The sequence below is a fragment of the Scophthalmus maximus genome, chromosome 22, assembly GCF_022379125.1.
Source record: "Scophthalmus maximus strain ysfricsl-2021 chromosome 22, ASM2237912v1, whole genome shotgun sequence".
In the NCBI taxonomy this organism is placed as follows: domain Eukaryota; kingdom Metazoa; phylum Chordata; class Actinopteri; order Pleuronectiformes; family Scophthalmidae; genus Scophthalmus; species Scophthalmus maximus.
In genome coordinates this window covers 978,121-1,003,357 of record NC_061536.1, presented here as the reverse complement: position 1 = coordinate 1,003,357, position 25,237 = coordinate 978,121, and the positions used below count along the sequence as shown (strand labels likewise).

The 25,237-nt window shown below is 40.6% G+C and overlaps 1 pseudogene; it reads left to right on the top strand.

Annotated features, from left to right (window-relative positions):
- The first annotated feature begins 297 nt into the window (after positions 1 to 297).
- LOC124849803 lies at positions 298 to 25,237 on the top strand (annotated as a pseudogene).

The window sequence follows — 25,237 nt, the reverse complement described above, 5'->3', positions numbered from 1 at the left end:
TCGTCATACCAGGAACACCCCGTAAGTCTGGTTCCCCTTGGGCTCCTCCTTAGTGGCTGGGTCATCACGGTAATTATCGCACACGTCATGTACAAATACATTCAAACGCTGCAGACAAGGCTGGATAACCTCCGCCTCATTCAGCCCCGTTTCACACACCAGTCTGCGTCCATTCCACTGGCCAGTTCTGATCCTCTCCGAGAGCAAAGCCACTAACCTTAACACCTTTCTCCTCTTTTTCCCCCCTTTCTCTTCTTTTTTTTGTTTCATGTGTTGTCAAGAGTGACCAAACACGATATGGTGAAGGTAAGTGTGGACCATGATTTTGTGTGAAATTTTGAATGTATCAGTCACTGCAGCTCGCCACGCACGCCCAAGGAGGACGACTTTTTCTTCACACTCGAACTCTTCCCCAGGAATGACAGTAAGAGGCATGTTAGATCTGGGCAGATGTTAGTTTGATTTTTAAGTGTGTGTTCATTGTTTCTTGTGATTTAAGGTCCGCCGAATCCCCTTTTGCTGCTACACCGCAGGTATTACTGTTTAGTGTGTTTGTACTTCTTTTAGGTTACCTCGCAGTGGTTTCTCGCAACATTTCACTGTTGTTAATAAATTCTGTATACTTTAAAGAGAAGTTTCCTAGTGTTGTTTGTATGTATATTGTGATGAAGGCTTGTTGACAGAGTCAGTGCTTGAATTCACCGACTTTCCCTGTTCAGTCTGAAATATCAATATCATAAATATTGCTATTTCAGGTGAACACCCTTTTGAGACTGAGATCACAGGTTTGGATAATTAGTCCTTGTTCACAGGGGGGTGCCCCGATTACTGATTTCAGTAAGTAACATCTTTAAGTCCCACTAAAAGAGAAACACCAATAACTGCCTATTCCTTCACACCCATCACTGTACCAGAGAAAAAAAATGTTTTGACTTAATTTATTTTTTCTGCAACACACAAGCTATCACACATCCCTCATCCTGTGTGTCTAATGATGGCCAATCTCTAGTGGAAGGGGTGCCCCCTCCCCTCTGCTTCCTGCTTTGATCTGCTCTCTGGTAGGTTGGGGGTCATGCCAGTTGTGTCACTCCTACCTGGGGAGATGGCAACTCTGGTCCTCTGTCAGATGTTCCAGTAATGAGTTCCCGCTCTCAGAGTCATGGAGTAGCAGGAGATGAAGGGATGCAGAAAGGGGTTGAGAGGAAAACAGTAAAGTGCCAGCTGAGTGTGGGAAGAGTGGATGAAAACAGGAGTGCCTGAGGAAGTGGGAAGACATGCATGATGAAAAGATGATGCATAAAAAGAGAGTGGAGGAAGACAGCACTATGGGGGTGCAATGTAGTGGCAGATTTGACACCAACAGTTTAACTTACACGGCAGGTTTTTTGTGTGGAAAGAGTCAAAACTAAAAGTGGTAGATGAGGTTGAAAAGTATGACTTTGTTCCACTGATCTGAGATGAAAGCAAAATAGTGAGAGGGAGGAAAAGACCAGGGAAACCAAGACTGATATAGGGAGATGAAGGGAACGAGCAGTCGCTATACAGATACGGCACTAATGATACCAAATTCCATGTCATATCTCCAGATAAAAACAACAAGCACACAAAAACAAAGCAGAAGCCCTGAACTTCAAAACAATTTAATTGGAAGTGCTGGATGCTACAAGTGTGTGGGGGGTTGGGTTTACTTGCTATGATCTATTCTCCTCTCAATGGGGCTCCCAATAGCTTCTCATTTTCTGTTTAGCATAACACATTCTAAATCCACACTAAGTATTTAGTGAAAAGAATCTTTAAACTTAAAACTCAAATATATAGTAAGTCATGGTAACGACAACCCATGGGCACATTCAGAGCCAGACATTCTACATGTCTGTCATCATGGTAACAATAGGAAACAGGTTAAAGTTGTGGAATAGTTAGAGTTTGGTTAGGTAGAAAAAAATATAATTGTTTGGTTTAAAAAAGGGCTGCACGGTGGTTTAGTGGTTAGCGCTGTCGCCTTACAGCAAGAAGGTTCTTGGTTTGCATTTCTGCGTTTCTTTTCTGTGTGGACTGTGCATGTTCTCCCCGTGTATCCGTGGGTTCTCTCCGCCTTCCTCCCACAGTCCAAACACATGAAGATTGGGGTTACGTTAATTGGAGACTCTAAATAGACCATACGCGTGAATGTGAGAGTGAATTGTTGTATATCGTTGGCAACCTGTCCAGGGTGTACTCAGCCTGTCTCCCATTGTCAGCTGGGATTGATTGGGATCAAACCACCAACCATCTGATTCATGGACAACCCTCTCTACCTCCTGAGCCACAGCCACCCACATCACCTGACTCGGCGCCTAACAATAAAATGTGGAAACATAACTAGTTGTCATTATAAGCTGCTTGCAAGCAAGACAAATGGCCTAATTCTTCACAAGATATGCTGCCTTAGATATTCATTGTTGACATGTTTGACAAATTTCCCCTGAAACATGTAGTTTCGTTTCCTGGTGTTTTCCGAAGTGGAGTAATGAAGATGACATGAGGCAAAGACCTCTCTGCTGGGAATCCATCAAAGGCCAGTGGGGGCACTCCGAGTCTCAGAGAGGCCGAGATCTCCTGGGAGTCCCTGCTCTTGATATACAGCAAGTGAACAAAAAAACATTCTGCACTTATTTCAGGCTGCATTGGCTGCCATAGTGGTGGATGCACGTTGCAAAGTTTCAATATTTCTGTTACTAATTAAGCCCTGAGATAGTACAGCAGAAAAAATGTATATGCCAAATCTGACTTGTGAGAAAGCCTCTGAGGAAAATAAGAGGTTGGGTTATTCACTTTGAGACTTCAAAAACGCTTGCTGCAGTGTTAGCATGACTGCATCATGTAGTATAAATCTTTAATAGACAAGAAAACATGGATGGATTTTGACATGTTTTTTTTTTTAACTAAATAAGAAGAAGATGACTGAACATGTGTCCAGATATGCAGACGTGTTTTTATCTCCTGCCTGTGTGTGTTGAAGTGAAGGGTTTTAGAGGCGATTGGTATGTTGTGTCTGTGATGGAGACAAAGCTTTTTGATGCGGTCAAGAATACCAGCCTGCTCTGGGAGTCTTAAGTGCATAATGTGAGGTTTAATTTTCATTGCTATTTTAGCCTGATAATCTGACGGAATTGACGACAAATATTTAATCTACCACGATCTTAAATTACGTAAAATGTTTTTTTGATGATTGTAGAAATATGCAGATAAAAATCTACATAAAAACTTTAAGTTAACTGTTTCCCTGCCTCCAGTCTTTATGCTAAGATAAGTTAATAGTCTGCAGGTAGAAGTTTCATATTTAATGGAAACATATCAGTGTGGTGTTGATCCTTTGATCTAAATCTTAGCAAGAAAGGACATTTTGTGAAATGTTAACTTTAATTTTACCATACTCCAAATGGTTGTTTGTCGACTTTGTGATGGACTGGTGACCTATCCAGGGTGTACCCCGCCCATTGCCCAATATCAAGTGGGATAGATAGATCTATGGTATAAGTAATGAATAGATGATGTCAACCATCTAACTACTTATTATCTGTAACAAAGGTTTAAAAAAGGTGTGTCATAGTATAATTTTAAACTAGACAGGTATTTCATATTGAATTGTGAGGATTACACATGGAGACAATATCTTGTACTGTATGGACATTTTTTTGTAAATGACTATGATTATCATTCAAATCCCATCAGGTGGAATCTTTGAAACATAAACTATTTGAGGGATTTTTCCATCCCCCCTACTCTAGTTTTGTACAATCACATATACATCCAAATCAACACGCAGCTTAGATAACTAAACCAGCTCGGTGTCAGACAGCACAGAGGCAAAGAAACTCTTTCTAGGCTCAAATTATGAACCATAATTGGATTGCATAATAATCCGCTCAAGTGATTTTCTGGATTATGCCACACTAAAGGGGTGATGGAGGGACAGGAATGGAAAGCTTTGGCACTATCTTGCCTGATAAATATGATTTGTGAGATGTTTTTTTTTTGACTACATGATCATAACAGCACAATGCTTCACCGTAATTGACATGTCACTGCTTCATTACTCAGCATGAAAAGTTTTCTTTGAAGCTTCATAAAAAATAAAAAAAACATCAAAGCAGAAAATAGTTAACACTACTAATCCAATTTTATCATTCTTTATTCTTTGACAGTGCAGAGACGATTGAAAACCTCAGATGGTTGTAATCATGGTGTAAACAAATCTTTTCAGAACCAATGATCTGAAAACTGCTCAACCCCCAGTGAACAGGTATTCATATGAACAAACTTTCTGTCAGCAACAGACAAACTTGATGTAGATATGTTTTATTGCTCTGCCTATAACCATTTGGCAGAGCTACTATGTATGTTTTATTTAATGTTCTTCTGTGACCAAAATGGGCAAGACATATGAAATGTACTGCATATGGCGTATATGTGAAGATTGGACTTGAAGCTGTCTCTGGACATTTGAAAATTTTATGACAAACGTAATTGTTTGATAATACTTAATCACAATTGTTAATTCATTAACTTTCTCTCCTGTGTCATCAACATCATCTGTCAGTTACATTTACCTATACCTTTGCACACTAGCGCCTGTTATATGTTGTCCTGGTTTTAACTTTACTCAGGATAGGATGATTATGAATTTAACGTGGTCAGGTTACTGTTCATATGTGTCTTTGTTGCCCCTACATTATACTACTGAGGAGCAGGTGTTATTAATATGATACTTTCACACTGCCTGTCCTGACAATGTTTACAATATTTATTTTAGGCCTCCACAGAGAAAGAATGTATTAGGAAAGCCTGGCCTCATTAACTTCAGCAGTTTTAGCCACAGAGTGGATGTTCTGTATGCCGTAGAAAGTATATAATATAACAATGAAGACAGAGTGTGGTTACCCGAACTCTTTTGTTTGTTTGTTGTTGTTTTTTAATCAGTGGTCTGTTTTAAATCTTATTTAGTTTTTGTAGATTTTGCATGTTTTACAACAAAACAACCTGATTTGAAAAAGTGGAGAAGCACCATCTGTCATTACATCTTCCACGTGTGAGTAAATTAAAGATAATTGGAATTTCCAGGCATTCTGTGATTACAAGGAAAGTGTTTATTTTATATCAGCACATTGGGTTGAATAATCCTATTAAACTGCATCATACTGTGTGGCAACTATGGTTGCCACGCAGTATGATAGTTGCATAGTTGCAACAGGGCAGAAGGTCAGGTCATATCATTATTGCTGCTTAAAGATGCATGCTCATTGCATCACTGGCCTATAAAATCAGTGTGAGCTGGAGAGATGTACACAACTAAATTATGCCAGTCTTTGCACATTTCACAGCCAGGGAGACAAAGAGAAATCCCTTTTATGGTCTCATTCTATTTCAGCTCATGTTCTCATGTTGAGAAACATCTCTTGAAGTTACATGTGGCCACTTCCATGGCTCTTTATTAACCATCTGTTGCAGACTCCTGTCAAGCCATGGCAGCATCCACAGCATCTAGCCTTTTAAAATGATAGATTATGGGTTCCCCTTAGTGACTTGGACACCATGATCTTATTATCTGGCTCCATAAAGAGCTTTTTCCCAGCTTGTTAGAAAGACATTACATCTAAATGATCAGTGGCCATACAGACTACACAAGCTCTTTCTAGAGACGGTTAGAAACCAGGAGTACAGAGGGTGCATAATAAGATACATAAGAGCAGGTGTAATGGAAAAATGGGAAAACTGCATTGGATAATGGATGAATTATCTATACTCAGACCAAGAAAGTGGGTGGACAGGGTGAGACAGGGCAAGAACAAAGGATGAGCCGACATGGGATAAAAGCAGACACGGTTTAAATATGAAAAGAATCTCAAGGCAATTCAGAGATTAAAAATTAAAATGAAGTCAGCAAACATAATTATATCAAACCAAGATGAAGAGACACTCCAATATCATTTTGTGAGCAAGGCAAAACAGTCAAAAGAACTACATTTTAAATAAAGGAGATCAAAGGAGGCAAATGCACTGCAGTGAGAGAAAAGGAGAAAACCTGTACATGAGCCAGCCGGCTAAGAGAAAGAGGAGGGAAAGGAGCAGCTCGCAGCCACTAATCCCAACAGAAAAACAGTCTGATTAGATTTATCCTTTCCTCTGAGGATTAAAAGCTTTGATAACACCTTCAGCCCAAACCAAAATCAATTTAGTCAGGGTGTAACATTCCCAAGCACTATCTTCCTTATTTTTCCCCTGTAGACAAACCTCTATGAGTGAAACATTGTCAAATGATCCAGACTGTTATTATTTCTATACTTTTGTACTTTTTGGCTACAATATGTCTTTTATGCCCTAAAGAAAATGGAACTGGAGGCTTCATTGTCAATATGTCAGTATCAACATTTATGGTATATAAGGTCTTCTATCTTGATCTAGCTGATTTTTCCATTTTGATCTCATCCACTTTCTGTAAATCATCCCAAACTGACCTTGGGAAAAAGTTTGGTTTTGCCCTGCACGGAGAAACCTACACCCTAAGGCGATATACCTTGACTGCTGTTGAACTATACCAGTGTGTGTTTGCTCCCCTTTCACAACTAGTCAGCAGAGAAAAACAATTTTTTTACCACCGTGGCACAGTGCTGGGAGTTTGAGCGTCTTAACCGTGCTTGGCAAGCAGAACACTGCGTAGCACAAGTCCTGAGAGGCCCAGCAGCTAAAGCTAATCACTGCAAAGACATGACACACCCACACATCTGCCCTCGCCCACACAAATTTGCACATGAAAATGCTGTCCTGCTTGTAAGCACACACACACACACACACACACACACACACACACACACACTATTAACAGAAGGAGATCTTGTGAAGCGAAGAGACGTACTTCCACCCAAACTGGATTAAGAGTGTCATCTAATATGGAACAAGCTTGAGAGGGTTCCCTTGAAACTTTGAGGTAAAAGGACAGCGGCGTTGAAAAATGAGCTGCACGCTTTTTGGTTAGGAGACAATTCAGAATTATCACGGATGAAAGAACATTGGTGGGCGAGGGGAAGAGATTGGACGAGAGGCCTCTACATCCTTGGAATGATGCTCCGTTTGAGTGCCCATCCGGTCATGATCAGCACCCACGCCTCGATACATGCCAAAAACAGACAGCCAAAAAATGTGGGGACAGATGACACATCTGACCACACTGCTCTTCTGACTATCTCACTGACGTGCGTTCTCGTTTCCCTCTTTACTCTTCTCTGTTCCTATTTCCCCCTTTCTTTGCAATTTCCTTTCATAGCAATGACTCATGCATTTGTTAAAATTGCAGTGCAAGCATTATCCACTTGCCCATTTCCTTCCATCTGTTCAAATGGGGCCATTTGATGCAGCCTGTCCCTGGGGTGGGCAGAACCTCAGGGGCAGCTGGGGGAGTTGTTGCCTACTGGCATACACATTATATTGCCCGGGGCATGCCCATGGTAGAGAATTGCCAAGTGTCCTTCACCATGAGAATTAGCCTGCGTCAAAAAGAGCCATTGCTGCTTTGTATATCATGGACAGCTCCAACAAAACAATAGGGTTGTTGAGCTTGTTCATTCATGGGAAAACTTTCTGTTTGGAAGCATGTGAAGTTACACTTTTTTTTGTAGTTCTTCAAGCTCTGTGTTACAGCACACTCAATTTTAAATAAAATAAGGTACACCAAGCCTCAGTCTCAGCTTGAATTTGGCCATGTTTGTATCAATATACAGTAGAAAAGATCTGTGTGTTAGATTTGTCCTTTAAACAGAGCCACAGCCACCCAAATGGAAATTTCCATATCTTACAGTATGCATGTTCCTCCAATGACATGTAACGTAGCTCTAAAACCATTGTCTAATCATTATGACTGGGCAAGAAGAAACTGAGGCACCACTATTACTTATCTGTGTCTTAACAAACAGCAAGTTCCGCATGTCCAAGTACAAGACAAGAGAAGATGACCTAATTTGCTCTGTCATCTACCAAATATGCTGTTTTTACTCAAAGGGCTGAGCATGATCAACACAGTTAGGTAACCAATGGTGCAACCTATATGTATATGTTTTTGTGCTTCTGTGCTCATTTCCACATTACATGTACAGTACTTGACTGTTTGAACGTGAATAAACTAACTTCAGTCTTTAAAGTCCTCAGGAAGTAGGCAAACAGGTTTTCCTGTCAACATTCAAGAGACAAGTCTTGTAAAGGCAGAAGATTCACTGCTGAGATCCAAACCCCTGGTAAACACGACAAACAGAAAGTCTAGACTGCAGTTCACAAAACACACAGAGAGAAACGGGTAGAGTTCTGGGAAAAAGTTAATAGACTAATTTTAAAAATCTACTCTGGGAAGAGGAAACAACGTATGACCCAAAGCCACCACCTCATCTGTCAAATATAGTGGTGGTTCTTTTGTGACTTTGGCTTGTTGAACAGCTGCTAGAACAGGCACAATAGCATTTGACTCACAACAAGCTGAGGGGCTGAAGGAAGTTGCATGGAAGGACTGGAAGAACATCACCAGGAAAGATACAACATGTCTGCTAATGTTTGTGTCATTGATTGCAAAGGATTTTCCACAAAATATGAAATATGATTATTGTATTTGACGCCATGTGTGACTTTTGAACCTCTAAAGTTTGAGCATTATGTGTTAAAATGGCCATCTGAGAATTATTTTTCTTCACTAATAGAGGAAAATAAAAACAACCCCAGGTTCCACTTCAGCACTGTAGCCAGGCTGACAGAGAGTAAAAGCTCTACTGAACAGTCTATTCCTCCAACTCTAAGTAGCAATGATTTCATGAGTTTCTTTACTAATAAGATTATTACCATCAGAGAAAAAATTTACCAGCTTCTTCCCACTAATGGCACAGACACACTGTCCAGTACAGTAGGTTCTGAACCAATAGTATCGCCTAATTTATATTTAGAATGCTTCTCCCCTATAGATCTGGCTGAGCTGACTTCACTTGTCACTTCATCCAAGTCATCAACCTGTCTTTTAGATCCTATTCCATCAAGGCTATTTAAGGATGTATTACCTTTAATTAATAATTCCATATTAGATCAGATCAATTAATCTATATTGACAGGCTATGTACCAAAAGCCTTTAAGGTGGCAGTAGTTAAACCCCTGCTCAAAAAACCGACTCTGGACCCAGATATCTTAGCTAACTATAGACCCATATCAAACCTCCCCTTTATCTCTAAAATCCTTGAAAAAACTGTTGCTAACCAGTTATGTGACTATTTACACAGGAATAGTCTGCTTGAAGACTTTCAGTCAGGTTTTAGAAAACATCATAGTACAGAAACAGCACTACTGAAGGTTACCAACGACCTTCTCATGGCCTCAGACAGTGGATATGTTTCTATTCTCGTCCTTTTAGATCTTAGTGCTGCATTTGATACCATCGATCACAAAATTCTGTTACAGAGACTAGAACACATTGGGATTAAAGGAACAGCACTAGAATGGTTTAAGTCCTACTTATCTGATAGATTTCAGTTTGTTAATGTTAATAACAAATCTTCCATTCATACAAAAGTGAGACATGGAGTACCACAAGGTTCTGTACTGGGACCGATACTTTTCACTCTATAGATGCTTCCTTTAGGCAATATTATAAGAAAACGCCACATCAATTTCCATTTCTACGCTGATGATACCCAGCTGTATTTATCTATAAAGCCAGATGAAACTAATCAGGTAGACAAACTTCTGGATTGTCTTAAAGACATAAAGGCCTGGATGACTTATCATTTTTTACTTCTAAATTCAGAAAAAACTGAGGTCATTATACTCGGCCCTAAACACCTCAGAGAAACATTATCTGATCATATAGTTACTTTGGATGGCATTACCTTGGCCTCCAGCTCTACTGTGAGACACCTTGGAGTTACCTTTGACCAGGACATGTCCTTTGACTCACACATAAAACGAGTCTCTAGGACGGCCTTCTTTCACCTGCGCAATATCAAGAACATTAGAAACATCCTCTCTCAAAAGGATGCTGAAAAACTAGTCCATTCTTTTGTTACTTCTAGACTGGACTACTGTAATTCATTGCTGCTAGGATGCCCAAATAAGTCTGTGAAAAGCCTCCAGCTAATCTAAAATGCCGCAGCACGAGTTCTGACAGGAACTAGAAAAAGAGATCATATTTCTCTAGTGTTAGAATCTCTGCATTGGCTTCCTGTAAAATTCAGAATAGAATTCAAAATACTGCTCCTAACCTACAAAGCCCTTAATAATCAAGCTCCATCATATCTTACAGAGCTCCTAGTTTCATATTATCCCAATAAATCACTTCGCTCTGTAAATGCAGGATTACTTGTGGTTCCCAGAGTCTGTAAAGTAGAATGGGAGGCAGAGCCCTCAGCCACCAGGCTCCTCTCCTCTGGAACCAGCTCCCAGTTTGTATCAGGGATGCAGATACCCTGTCTACATTTAAAGTTAAACTTAAAACCTTCCTTTTTGATAAAGCTTATAGTTAGAACTGCTCAGGTGTTTAATAAACCATTTCTTTATTATGCTGTTATAGGCCTAGACTGCTGGGGGAACTTATATCATGAGCATCTTTCTCCCTCTCCCGTTCTCTCCTTCTCCCTCTTTCTCTCTCTTTATATCTCTCTCCTTCTCCCACCTTTTTCAATCTCTCTCTCTCTCTCTCTCTCTCTGCCCCCATGTATCTACATTACATGTCACTAACTCTGTTTTCTCTCTCCCCTAGTAGATCTGACCCCAGAGCTGCAGGATCCAAACCCGTAATTATTATTATTACTATCATTATTATTATTAATAACATCATTGTATTTATAAGTATCAGTTTTCACTAATTATAAGTATCAGTCTGGTAGAAATTAAAGCAACTGTTATACTACCCCCCCATCCCCCGATATGTTTACAGTACATGTCACTAACCCTGTTTGTGTTTTCTATCTCTCCTAGTGTATCTCTGACCCCAGAGCTGCAGGACCCAAACCCGTCATTATTATTGTAATTATTAATATTAATATTAATATCATCACTAATAATAACAACAACATAATTGTATTTTTTAATTATAAGTATCAGTCTGGTAGAGATTACAGCGGCGGTTGTACAACTGTCCTCTCTCTCTCTTCTCTCCTACTGTCTCGCCTCCCACCCTCTTTCTGCCCACCTCTCCTCTCTTCCTCCTCTCTCTCCTCACCCCAACCGGTCGAGACAGATGACCGCCCACAACTGAGTCTGGTTCTGTCAGAGATTTCTTCCTGTTAAAAGGGAGTTTTTTCTCTCCACCGTCGCCAAGTGCTTTGCTCATTGTGGGATTTGTTGGGTTTTCCCTGTAATATTGTAATATTGAGCTCACTATGTAAAGTGCCTTGAGACAATGTATGTTGTGATATGGCGCTATACAAATAAAATTGAATTGAATTGAATTGAAATTGATTAACCCTTGTATTATTTTCACATTTTGGACCCTTTTGTACTGTACAGGACATTTTTGGGGTTGTCCTACAGACATAAAATACATACAAAATATAACAACAACATATATTGTATTTATGTCCATGGCCAACAATATAGATGACATTATGTGAATTATGTTTGCAATCAATTTCTGCTAGATCACATTTAACAATTTAAAACTTACTCTAAATAAAGCTTAAAGTTTAATTGAAAATCCATAGAATGCACAGAATTGCTATTCACCACGCAGAACTGTATTGTACGCCGTCTGCAACTGCCTTGTCATATACACATTTTGGGCTAGTCATTTTAATATCACAAATATTTAATCTTTATCAATTGTCTGTTTGTTGTTTGTTGAAGTTTAACCCTGAAAATGGAACAAAAGTCAAAAATAAGAGAGGCGTACAGGATCTATTTAAAGGTACCCTGTTGAGTTTGTGACCATTAGAAGCACTGTCGATGTTTTTATGAGTGGGTCCCCATGCCGTCTGCATTTTGCATGCGCACGAGGATGCACAGCATCAGTGTCCTGCACGGGTCCATTCTTGCAAACCTGCACCCACAAGGCTCCCAACCCGAACAGACCCATTGCCTGCAATTATTGCCAGGTCAATTCTGGACCCGACCTGTTAACATAAGGCCAGTGACAGGACTCCTCACTGCAGATTAAACTCACAGTCTGCTGCAAAATCATCTTCAGAAAAAAACCCACTTTTGTTGCATTTACTTCATTTATGCCCCTGTCTGTTTTTCTGAAAATATTTTTTATCCGTTACATAACTTTACTGTATGTGTACCAGAATCCCGGGCCAGGACTCTGGCGCACATACAGGATTACACTTTACTGCTCTCGGTGTCAAGCTATCCCACTGGTGTTGCAGGCAAAGACAGTAGCAATGTGTCAAAAAATTAAGTGAAGAAAATGACTGCAGGTTAGTTAACATTGTTGAATATCAGACCAACTAAACACAGACTTGAAATCTCATTTCTAATTTCGAAAGAAAAATTCAGTGATTTACAAATCTACTCTGTGGTTGTGGTCAGAGGTGAACAAGATTCCTCTGCATTCTGGAGAGGAGAAACAATGCTTTTTGGATTGTTCGTCTCTGATGCATCTTTTTGTATGCACCGGGTCGCTTTGAAAAGAGAGCTGTAACCATATCTAAATCCCATCCTCATCTTTGATCATCCAAGGCAGAGAGCAGGGTGGCAGAGTAGTGTGCTGCAGCAGTTTAAGTTACAGAAGTGGAAGCAGTTTCACCCTTAGAGAGGAATATTGATCGAGATGCATTCCGCGTGTTGAGAATGTCTTCACATGCAGGTAAAAACATGAATCTTTAAATACGGATCAAACAACAAATGAGCCATAGTCAGGTCTTTAGTGAGATTGTCTTAGTGGTTGTGAATTGCTGTTGAATCAGATACGGTGAGCTTCAACTTGCCGTAGAGCGTATGTGGTTTGATGTCAACATAACCTAATGCAAACGCGGGCTCTGACAGATTTTAACCGATGGTAACCACAGCGAGGACCATGCTATTGCAATTAGGGCCTGTGGAAGTCTCTTGGGAAACACATGCTCCCCAGTCTTAACACATTTTTGTGAACACAGAAATATCAAACACCAAAAATACGGAGTTGAAGTGATTTCATGTGTGTAGAAAAAATGAAGGCTGCCGTGCATACTACATAACGCCAAACCATTGTACACACGCTAGTGAACCTTAACACACAAACAGCAGAGATGCAAAAGCAGCATCAGTCATAATTGGTTTCCTGTGACAGCAAGGTTGAAGGAGGGTTAAAGAAGGGTTTATATCTGAACTGTACACAACCATTTATTTCTGGTGTGCACAAGAAAACTGTGCATGTTCACTTCTTGCCACCATTAGAAACACAGAACAAAAACTTTGTGCATAAGATCCGGCAGATGCAGTTGGTGGCCGTTTAACAACCTCCATTCTTGTGAGGTGTAAGTCCCTCACTGAAAGTTGTCCTTTCAAGCCCCATCTCTAATGCTATGAAAACTGAATCAGACTGGTGTGCATGGAATTTAAAAAGCCAAGCCCCATTTTATTTTCTGTACGCATTCTTATTGGCCACAAGGCACTGAGTTTGACATTTTGATAAATACCACAGTGATTATTATGGTTAAATTAATTACATGTGTGACTTGGCAGATGCTTTTATTCAAAGTTTTTTACATTTCAGCAAATGCATACATTTAAAGAATGATTGGCCCTAAGTGAAGTGAGTAAAGGGCTCCACAAACTTAGAGCCATTCAAATGTGATCCTGAGGCATTTGGGATATTCAGCAACTTAGATGCAGTTGTTGTGCCCGTCTAGCTTTCTGTTCTTGCACACAATATTTGCAATTCTCTTTAACAGCTGCAGATTAACTGCTCAAAATACATATTTTTTTTGTACAATGGACCTTCAATTTCACACAAACAAAGACAGGCTTTTCATTTCCAGAATGTGCTGATTCTGGCAACTTATGTCCCCCTGAATTTCCAGTTGACTCGGTTGAAAGCAGCAACTCTGTAAGTATTAGATATGCACATGATGCAATAAATATGGTATCATGCTAAAGCTGTGTCCAGGGCAAAAAACAGGACAAAGCAATTTTTTTCCTTCTTAACGATTATAGACCTGGAGTGATATGGATATTTGGGGGCCAATGCAGATTCTGATAATTATCTGATGCCGATAAATCGGCTGATACATTATGTCAATTTTAAGAATAAAAAACTGTTATTCTGGTTAAGGAAAATTTAAGCAGGAGTTTGTACATTTTCAAGAGCAGAGAGTTAAAGTTAGAGTTAGACTAGTCATGTGTTCATAGAGTATAATGTTGGATGAAGTTAGTATCATTCAGGTCAAGTAATAACAAATAATGTCACCTGTGATCACAGAAGAGAAGTAAGGGTCCTGTAATAAAAAGCATTATCTGTACAATGGACTTGGTCTGATGAATCACACGGTATCACAAATTCTCTATGCAATGGCCGATGGGATGAGGGTCCAAGTGTAACTCAGTATGCTCTGCTATCTTTTATTGTACTTCTAACAGCACTTAAATTACATCTCACTGTTGCAGTCAGCAGCAATTAATGGAACTTTATGGATTATTTAACTCTGTTATAGCTGAGAGTTGCTGAAAAGCCAACCCTGTCCCCTTCCCGACCTTGACAGTTACATTAAGACAGTGCATTGCGTATGTGGCAATCCCACACATAGCAAACATGTTGTTTTCCAGCCCCAAGTGCAATTTTTTTTTTTATTTTCCCCCTCCGAGAGAAAAATAAGTGGATGTTTCCATGTAGCCTTTACCAATCCAGGCTCCAGTGCCAAGGTGAAAGAGAAGGCAATGATACGGAATTTATCCAAAGCAGGAGGAGCCGGGGTTTCGATCTCCATGGATAATGTGATGTGGCATGGCTAGAGCGGAGAGACAATTCTTCTGTAGGAATTGCACAAATATATTGGAAAGACAATAAAGCCGTTTACATGTTGCTTCAGAGATGTTAGTTCTCTGAAGTGGTCCTAGAGGAAGAAGTACCTGACCGCATGGAAAAATCTTCCTACTGCACACGCATACCCCTTGGTGAGTTACAGACATCAGATGCGCTGTTCAATCGCTCTGCAGTGCTGACTTGTATTCATATTTAGGGACACGCAACCGCACTGCAGCATGATTTGGGATTTGTTTTGCTGCTATCTGGCTCGCTTCTATTCAGTTAATTAGAGTTGATGGGCAGATGGTCTTTATATCTAAAGTAGGTGTAGGGAAAGGTGTTGAAAGCACATCCCTGTCAATGCCATGGTGGCCTACAACAGGGAGAACACATTAGTGTCACATAGTTAAAAAATTAAAAGTTAAAAAATAGGATGGGAGTCAAAAAGGAAGTAATTTAGAGATAAAGAAAATGTGGTCTTGCCGTTTGAATAACATGGTATTCAATATATGACTTAAATTCAATATATTCATAATATGGCACACTTTTGTGTTTCGTTTACATACATTCATAAATCATACTTGGGGATGTACCTAAAATTCCCAAACTGCAAACACTGGATTGAATTGCTAACCACCAAAGTGGCTGTTCATTACGCTAATATCCTTTAGGTACTGTAAACCAGTCCAATGTGTGTGTGTGTGTTTCTTTCTTTCTTTCTCCAAGGACAGAGAACAGGTCTTGTGTGTCCTGCCTCTAGAGTCAGGTCTCTGTTTGATATTTTTTGTAAGTGCTGTCAATCAGAACAATTTGTTTCAGAATGAAACACATAATTATGCATGTCTAGACACATGCATAATTATGCTCATATGCCGAGGCACACACTAACAAATACGCGCACACAGATGTCTGTTTGAGAGAATCGTCTACTGCTCCCCTTACCGCTACGGCACGGATATCGACGGATGCATTCTCTACGCGTTTTTTTTGTCTCACGCCAACACACAAACGAAATCTGTTCTTAATTATTTTATGCTTTCATTCTAAATTAATACATGTTTGTTCCAGCGCCTGTGTGTGACTTTGTTATGGATGTCTATTTTTGGACTACTCCCTTCTACAGTGGTGGTAATGGGATGTTACACAAGCCCGTCTGGGCTGACTAACCAAATCAGTCACCAGGGTTATAGATTTGTTTACCACACTTTTTGACAACAGAAACATAGAAAAATAGATGGATGGATGGATGATGGATGGATGAATGGATAGATAGATAGATAGATAGATAGATGGATACTTTATTGATTCCAAGCTGGGAAATCCCTTTAAGTAAGTGGTTGGGACAGGGACATGGTGGTGAGTATTACTGAAGTTACAATTTGGTCACTTCCAAAATAAAATGATCAGTTTGTTCCCATTACTACTGGTTATTTATATCAGTGATCTAATTGCTTGTGTTGAGTGCGCTAAACTGTTATGCTATGGTTGCATGTAGATTCATAAACATTGGGCAATGAATGCACGTTAGCCAATTAGGTATGTATGTAGCCATTGCATAGCACAACAAGTCCAATGAGTCTTTTAAGAATATTAACCACTGCTAATGCGACCACCGACACGTTCCTCGTCGGTGGTCCGGCCGATTCCTCCTCCTCGCCAGTCGGTGGGCCGATCGACACGTTCCTCGTCGGTGGTCCAGCCAATCCCCCCTCCTCGTCTCCAGTCGGTAGGCCAATCAACACGTTCCTCGTCTGTGATCCGGCCGACGCCTGTTCCTCGTCGCCTATCGGTGGGCCGATCGACACGTTCCCCGTCGGTGGTCCGGCAGATGCCTGCTCCACGTCGCCAGTCGGTGAGCCGATCGACACGTTCCTCGTCGGTGGTCCGTTCCTAGAACTGTTATGCCTGCCTGCGAGGCCTCCACGCCTTCCCCAAGAACTGTCATGCCCGCCCTCCGGGCCTTCCCCCAGAACTGCTACGCCTGCCTGCCCGTCCTCCTGGCCGTCCCCCAGAGCTGCTACGCCTGCCTGCCCGTCCTCCGGGCCGTCCCCCAGAGCTGCTACACCTGCCTGCTCGGCCTCTCCTGCCTGCTCCTACGCCTGCTGGAACCCCCCAGAGACTTTTTTTCCGGATCCCTCCTCCAGGTACCCCCCACCCACCCTGCTCAGTGTAGCTTCTTTATTTTGTTTGGCCATCTGGAATTCGGCCTTTAAGAGGGGGGTACTGTCACATCCAGTTCCTGCTCGTAGTTCAGGTTTTGTTTGTTTTCCTGTTTTATTTTGAAGTCCCTTTCCTTGTGTTGCTTCACTTCCTGTCTTTTTTTCCCTGTCTCCTGCCCCTGTGATTGTCTGCACCTGTTCCTAATGTGTCTTACCTGGGTTCTGTTTGCCCTCTTGTGTATTTAGTCTCTGTGCTTCCCTTTGTCTGTGTTGGATCGTCTGCTGTTTTCCCTGTTGTTGATATTGCTCCAGCCTGCTCCTGATGTCTCCTGTCCCTTGGTACTCTGGTTTGGTTTACAGTTTGATCGCTTGTGATTGATTTTGTTATTTCTACTTAAAAGACTGTATGTCTCTTTCTGTTTTGGATAATTAAAATAGAGTTTACCTTGCGTTCTCTGCATTTGGGTCCTGCTTCCTGCATAATCGTGACAAGCGTATTAACATGTATATTCAAATGCAATGACTGGGGGCGCTGTTTCACCTCTTGCATTTAAATATTGTCCACTGAAGTGAAGGTTCAGTCTTTAAAAATGAAAAGTCAAATGTAGTTTGCAATTTATTTTTCAAATGGTTAGACATGCATTTTAATTGTGACCTACATATTGCTTGCTTAAATGGAAAATTAGGCTGCATTGTTTATATTGTATTTACATTTGAATATTGTCCACTGAAGAGCAGGTTAAGTGTTTGAAAATGAAAAGTCAAATGTAGTTTTCATTTAAATTTTCATATTGTTATGAAATGATTTGTTGGCTCGCTCCTCTTCGGTTAATTCGTTGATGGGCAGATGGTCTTTATATCTAAAGTAGGTGTAGGGACAGGTGTTGATAAAACACCCCTGCCAATGCCATGGTGGACTACAACAGGGAGAAAACATTAGTTTCACGTAGTTAAAAAATTAAAAGTAAAAAGATAGGATGGGTGTCAAAAAGGAAGGGATTTAGAGATAGAGAAAATGTGGTCTTGAAGTTTGAATAACATAGTATTCAATATAAGACTTAAATTCAATATATTCATAATATGGAACACTTTCGTGTTTTTTTTCACAAACATTCATAATTCATATTTGGAGATGTACCTTAAATGGCATAATAATTTTAATATAGTCATAATGCCCATACAAGGATGTGAAAATTTAAATTGGATTATTGCATTTTCAAAGACATTTTTGTGGAAAATTATAATGCTATCGTGGAATAACATTTTTATTTTTGCATTTCCATTATCATTTTAATTAAATGGCTTCCATACAAAATGTTATTGGAATTCATTGCATTCACTGACTAATTCCACTGACATGGCTTCAATGTAACTGCACTGTCTCTTGTCTTTGTTGTGTGTACATGGGCAATGTTCCAAGCTCCCTTAATCATAAGAGCAGGGAGCATATTCATGTAGCACAAAAAAGTTATTTGAGGATGAATCATTATCTTTTAAGTCAATACATAATTATCTTGTGAATCCTCAAACCTGTGCCTGTTTCACAAATCAAAACATCTGATTGGAAAAGCTGTTTTAAAAAAAAATCCAATGCAGTGTAATCTAATCATTTATTGTTCTCTCCACTTTATATTGCAGTGCATAAGTAACACTGAGTTCTCTTCATCACAAGAACTTCTGTATTGTGAAAATTGACTCCTTGGGAAACATAATATTTAAGGGAGGTAAAATCGATGAGCCTTAAATATATGACAGTATAAAATACTAGTTTAAGATATTTTGTTTTCCATACAGACTCTTCTGTGCCACAGCAACTTTTGGAAAACCCAAGAGAATAATTCTGGACTAATACTAATTAAATATTGTATCTTAAACAATTCCTACATATTGCGAGTGTTATATATCCTTGTAATACAGCCAGCCCTGGAGAGGAGCAGAGGAAAGTGTAACCAACCTAAACAAAGTATTTTATAAGGATTAATTTGACTCTGCAAAAGCTTTATAATTGTTTGCATTTCCATTGCTCTGATGTTATACATTCCCTGTCAGAGTAATGGGCCACATAGGTAATAATACAAACATCATAGAAAAGCTTGAATAATAGATGCTTGCTATAATGAATAAAGCAAACTGTTTTAAAAAACGGCCACACAAAACTATTCATTAAAAGAAAGAGTTTTCTCTGTCAGAAAATAGCAGGTTATTTTCCTAAACAGAGAGGTATTGTTTAGACTCATTGAGTTCTACTGTGAATACAGGGCAGACTAGTTTGCAGCCACTGTGCACACTCCAGAGTTGTCCCTTTTAACCAAAGTCGGCAGCTGCAAGGTGAGTAATTAGTGGGCAGATACAGAAAATAAACAATGTTTACAGTAATAAATCATTGCTCAATTGTGACGCCGCTTCTCGAACAATATCAGAGACCCTGTGAGATATGAGCTGCCACTTCACCCACAGTGAATGGACTGAGTGGATGGCTCAATATGTGCTGTGCAAGGCTGGTGAAGTGGATGTGCCTCTTTTGCTGGAGGCATATTATGCTGTGTGGCTCTAAGCTGTGTATTTATGAGCTGACACCCTGCAGGGTTCGCAAAGAGGTCAGCATTATAGATGGCTGAATTCTTTACAGTTTTTCTCAATCGCTTTGGCATAATCGTAGAATGACTATAAAACTTTGTCAAACTATATGACTATTCATGTGAACATTAGGTCAGTTGTTCACATGACTATAGTCATTTATATTTGCTTTGGCACAAAATGCACTGAGTTAGCCTTGCAGATCAAAATACACTAAACAAAATTATAAACGCAACACTTCTGTTTTTGCCCCCATTTTTCATGAGCTGAACTCAAAGATCTAAGACTTTTTCTATGTACACAAGGCTTATTTCTCTCAAATATTGTTCACAAATCTATCTAAATCTGTGTTAGTGAGCACTTCTCCTTTGCCGAGATAATCCATCCACCTCACAGGTGTGGCATATCAAGATGCTGATTAAACAGCATGATTATTGCACAGGTGTGCGTTATGCTGGCCACAATAGAAGGCAACTCAAATTTACGTAAGTTTCCATCGTTCAAATACAGTGGGGGAATGGTTTGTTGCCATTCCACATATTTGATGATTTCTCCCACAATCTCCCCATTCCTAAATCCCATTGAGGAGTGCTTTTCTACACGGAGATGAAAGATATATGTCCTTACTGCAATTTTGTGCAATGGATGCTGTTTGTGAGGATATCACAGCAGATTGTTGTAGGGGGGTGTGACTGCGTCATGCCAAAAGATGTTTCCCTCGTTGCATTGCAATGGAGGATATCAGGTGTGATGTGGATGAAATGACGTGGCATGACAGAGAGGAGAGATTGGATGACCCATGAGGTTGAAACATTTTCAGCATATTTTCTTTTTTCTTGCACATATTATACAGTAGTTCCTAATAATTTTGCTGCTGTGTATCTTTTTTTCTGTACAAGCTTTCTTTATATATTTGCAGTTAGCTGGTATGTGAGAAATAAATGTTTTGTTGAAAGTATAGTGTGTGCCATGGCTGACATCAATATTATTCAGCTGCCTAAATATACATTGTTAGCAATTGGACAATATTACAGTGGGTAACTATCACACTTTCAGAGTGCACTGTCATTTGACAAGATGTCTTTGCATTTTGACTGTCTTGGTCTAGGCAATGATAAATTAACCTTTTGTTTTGATAACAAAGATTTATTCATTGATGGATTTATTTACATATGAAAAATGAGTTAATTATTTTGATTGAGTAATCAATTTGCAGGTCAAATAGAGTGGTGTGCTGAATGAACCACGTGGTGTGAGGATTGTACTTTGAGTTTTGACAATTGTACGTTTTTTTCAGTAAATGTGTCAAATCGATTGAGAAAAACTGTAAAGCTTATGTTCAATCAGGTGTCAAAAAAAAGTGTGCGCATTAGCTGTACCCTAACCTGCTGGAAGCACATGCAGAGAGATTTCATTAGATTTAGGTTTCCTTATGCATAATTTGATACCACTGGTTTATGTAAAGGTGTGAGACTGTGGGCTCACAAATATGAGACAACTCAGTTATTTAGCTATGTGCTAAAACTCAAGTCATTTTTTGGGCCTATATTTGGTTAAATTTTGGAAAAAATGGACCGTTAAAAGTACGGCAAATTGCTATTAGCACTTCTCATTCTCAGTATACCCATGGATGGACAGCAAACTATCACTGGATCACAAAATATATGATGATTTTCAAGTAATTTTAAATGGTTTCTAAGAAGACTTAAGGATGTTTTTGTTTAAAGGTGACATATTATGCTAAAATCACTTTTTCAGCCTTTTTGCACATATATTTGGGTATCTGGGGTGCCTGCCGGCCCACAAAACGTGGAAAAAGAACACTAAGTCATTATTTAGTGGATTGGCTAAACCCTTCAGACAGGCTCTGAACGAGCCATTCACAACCCTGGAGTCCTATTACAAAACATGAAGCTGCTCCTGTGGTAACCACGCCCCAAACCTGAGAAACTCCATCCTTGAACTCCGCGACTCCAGAGCGCTTTTAATTCTCGGCAAGCGACAGATGGAACGCTAGCATTATGCCTCCCAGCCTCAGAGGACACAAGAGCTAAGTGGACTTACTTCATATTTGATGGAAACGTTCCAGCCACAGTCGGCAAAAACCTGCGAGTTTGCGCCAAACACTCTTTGTGGGACTGTTTTTCCAACCTGGCTCAGTACAATGCCAGACTGACAGAAATACTTTTTTGAAAGATGGAACAATTCCTACCAATCCGTGGTGAAGCTACAGAGGTGAGAAATTAAGTTTTTAAAACCGTGCGTGCTCTGTGCCCTGTGTTGTAGTGTTCGTGCCTTGTTCGTTTAGCCGCTAATGCTCAGGTAAACTATACATGTGTCATTATTGCCGGCTTTAGTGGGCTTGGGAGGCGTCTCCTCCAGCGGGCTGCGCTTCGTCAGACATGAATATGTATGATCACTACTGTCGCTGTGTGTGTGCAGCCGGTTGTTATTTATATCGTGACCGGTTGAAGAAGGCGAGGGCTCGGCAAAACGTGAACGATGAGTTTGGATACTAGCTTTAGCCCCAGTTAGCACAACCATTTTGTGTAGTTTTGCTGTCGGCACTCCAGTCTGCCTTTCTTTCATTCAACAGTGTTTGCGTGGCTTTCTTACTGATGTGCTCACATGAATATCAACAGTTGTGTTACATCAGTCAAAGCATTTATCTTTGTCATGACATTTGCTTGCCTTTACTCCATGTCGCAACCATTTATGACATGTAAGAGACCACGCTTGGAATTGGAGGAGGAGGAGGACAATCCTTTAGAGGGCAGCTCATCCATGAAAATTCCTGATCCAAAAGACTCTACGTATGACATTTTAAGATTCCTCCAATTATTCTAGCATTAGCTTTACTGAATTATGTATTTGTTTGTTTCCAATATTTATTGTTTGAATAGAAGGTGTTGCATCGGTTTGGGCTAATTTGGTTATCAGCAATAATTTATAATTATCAAAGATAATCATGAATTATGAAAATCAATAGAGCTTATTAATCAATGTTAATAGCAACGGGGCACCACCCGGAAACCGGGACCAATAACCAAATCGTTAATTCAGTCTCAAGAATTAAAGGTGTTCACTCAAAATGTTCATATCTGGTAGATATGAACATTTATGGAGTGAACTGAAGGTGTGAATTTGAGCACTGACTCTGTCAACCAGCTACTATCACAATGTACATGCAAATAACACAAAACAACTTCTCTTTAAAGTATAACAGCATTTATTAATTTTAGCAATATCAATTTACAATCAATACTACTTTTTATCAATAAATATCTATTATAAGCTAAGCTACCAATCATATATCATATGCTCATCATATGAAAAGATAACAACAAGCGAGTGTGTGTCCGTGTGTGTGTGTGTTAGCGTGTGTGTGTGTGTGTGCGTGTGTGAGCGAGTGTGTGCACAGGCGTGTGCCCGTGAAAGGGGGAGGAGGAACAAGATGGCGGACGTGACCTGGGAAGTAACGTGGCGCCAAAGAAAGGTGGGGCGTGAGACCTCAAGTTAAACGGCGGCTACCTTTAAACATGTGACTCTAACGAAGGAGAGATCGGGACGAAGTTAACTTCGGACCAGAATCTCTCCAGCACCCACGAGTGTGTGTAAATGTTTGTTAGTAGGAAAGCAAAGGGAAAGCGAAAGCAGCAGTAAGGCTCGTGCGATGATGACTGAGGTCCAGCACCTGGTCTGGGACGCAGGGGCGCAGCGGCTCAGCTTGTGAGCCGGCGCGTCTCTGGTCTTTAAACAGACGAAGCGTGCTGTGTCCAGACACGATGGCAGAGCAACACACAATAGTCCGACGTGGTCGGACACAAATCACAGTCAAGCAACACTGATAATAACGCGGTTATTATAGCAGCAATATATGGGACATGGAGGTCCGGTACAAACTTCACAACAATACACAGTAAGTTAACTTACTGAAACACACATAAACAATCTACGTTCTGCCCAGAGCTAAAGCATATTACTGTACTCCTTGCGGGGAACAAGCGTGTGTGGTCCGTCCTCGGATAAGGCGATGCACGAGGCGGGAGCCGCGGCGCTTCCTAGCGACTGGCGGCAGGGTGCGCGGTCCTCCGGGTTTCGGATCGGACCGGCAGTCGATTCGGTTGAAAGACTGTGGGTTCAGATCTTTCCTTCTGCAGGAATCAATAGACAGAGTGTTCCGTCTTGGCGGCTCTTGTCTCGGTACCAGCGCGGTGTGCGTTTCCAAACGCGCACAAGGAAAAGGAAAAAAAATAAACGGATTCCGATTCGTCCGGCGAAGTCGGGAATCCTGGGGCCTGGTTCAGCTGCATGCACGGTCACTTCTGGGTTCTAGAGTGATCGTCGCGGTGGACAAAGTCTAAATTTAGAAGTGGTTGCCTCCTTTGTAGGTCAGAGGAACCCACCTGATCACAGTGGGTTTCTTTTCTGGAGAGTGATGAACGGTGGGCATCAAAATGTTTTATAGAGTCTGTGACGTCGTGCGACCCCTCGCGGTGCCGTGCGGGTCTCTGCCAATGAGGGATGCGAGTTGGGCTATGTCCAAACCACGCCTTCAGGTGGGAGATGCGGGGTCTCCGCAGGTCGCCGCGGGGGACCAGGGGTCTTGGCGTTCCCTTTCTTCAGAAGACCATGAGGTCAGGCTTCTGAGATAACATGTAGGCCGAAGTTGTCCTATACCCATTGTGCTCGTGCACAACAAAGGGAATCCACCGGCCCAGTTCATAAGACGTCAACTTATATTGTCTATGAAAGCTGCCTACTGGAGTTGTTTCATATATGCCCTTATGGTAAGTGGGTTTCAGATGTGCGTACGAGAAGAGTGGGCACATTCCTCACCATAGAACAGAAGTGTCTGGAATGTAAGTACAGCTGGCAACCTCCAACTTTCTGCTGCCGTGTAAGCCACTGGGGTATCCTTCTTTAAGCTTGAAAAGGTAGGGGATAAGGACTCAATCATATATAAAGTAATAGACCATAGCATATCATGTTGCTTAAAGTTATTTAGAATTTTGAGAGGAAAATTTATACCCCCAGGGATTACAGAAAAAAGAGAATAGCAAAGTTCTCATACTGGATCTTCTTCTGACCTCAGATCTTCCGGGCAATGCAGCTGAAGATGTTTCAATATGACACCTTCAGAAGACATGCCCGGAATTACATAGAACCTGTGATCATGCACAAATGGAAGAAAGCACAGGATGGCATGCTGGAGCAGCTTAGTGAGCAGCAGAATGTCATCCTTGGTGGTGACCTCAGGGCTCTCGCTCCTACTGGTGCTTCTGGAGCGGAGCTGCAAAGTCTGTGTATGTGTCTGCGGGACCCCCACTGCAAGTACTGTTATTATTATTGTTATTAGAAATTGTTTGGTCTACACCTGCTGTCTGTAAGGTGTCTTGAGACAACTTCTATTATGAATAGGCACTATATAAATAAAATTGAATATTCAATGATGTATAATTCCACTTTTATTTTTGAAGGTCAGCCAAGTTTGGGTCTTACTCCATGATGGACCTGAAGAGCAACACCATCATTGATCGCAGCTGGTTCAAGTGA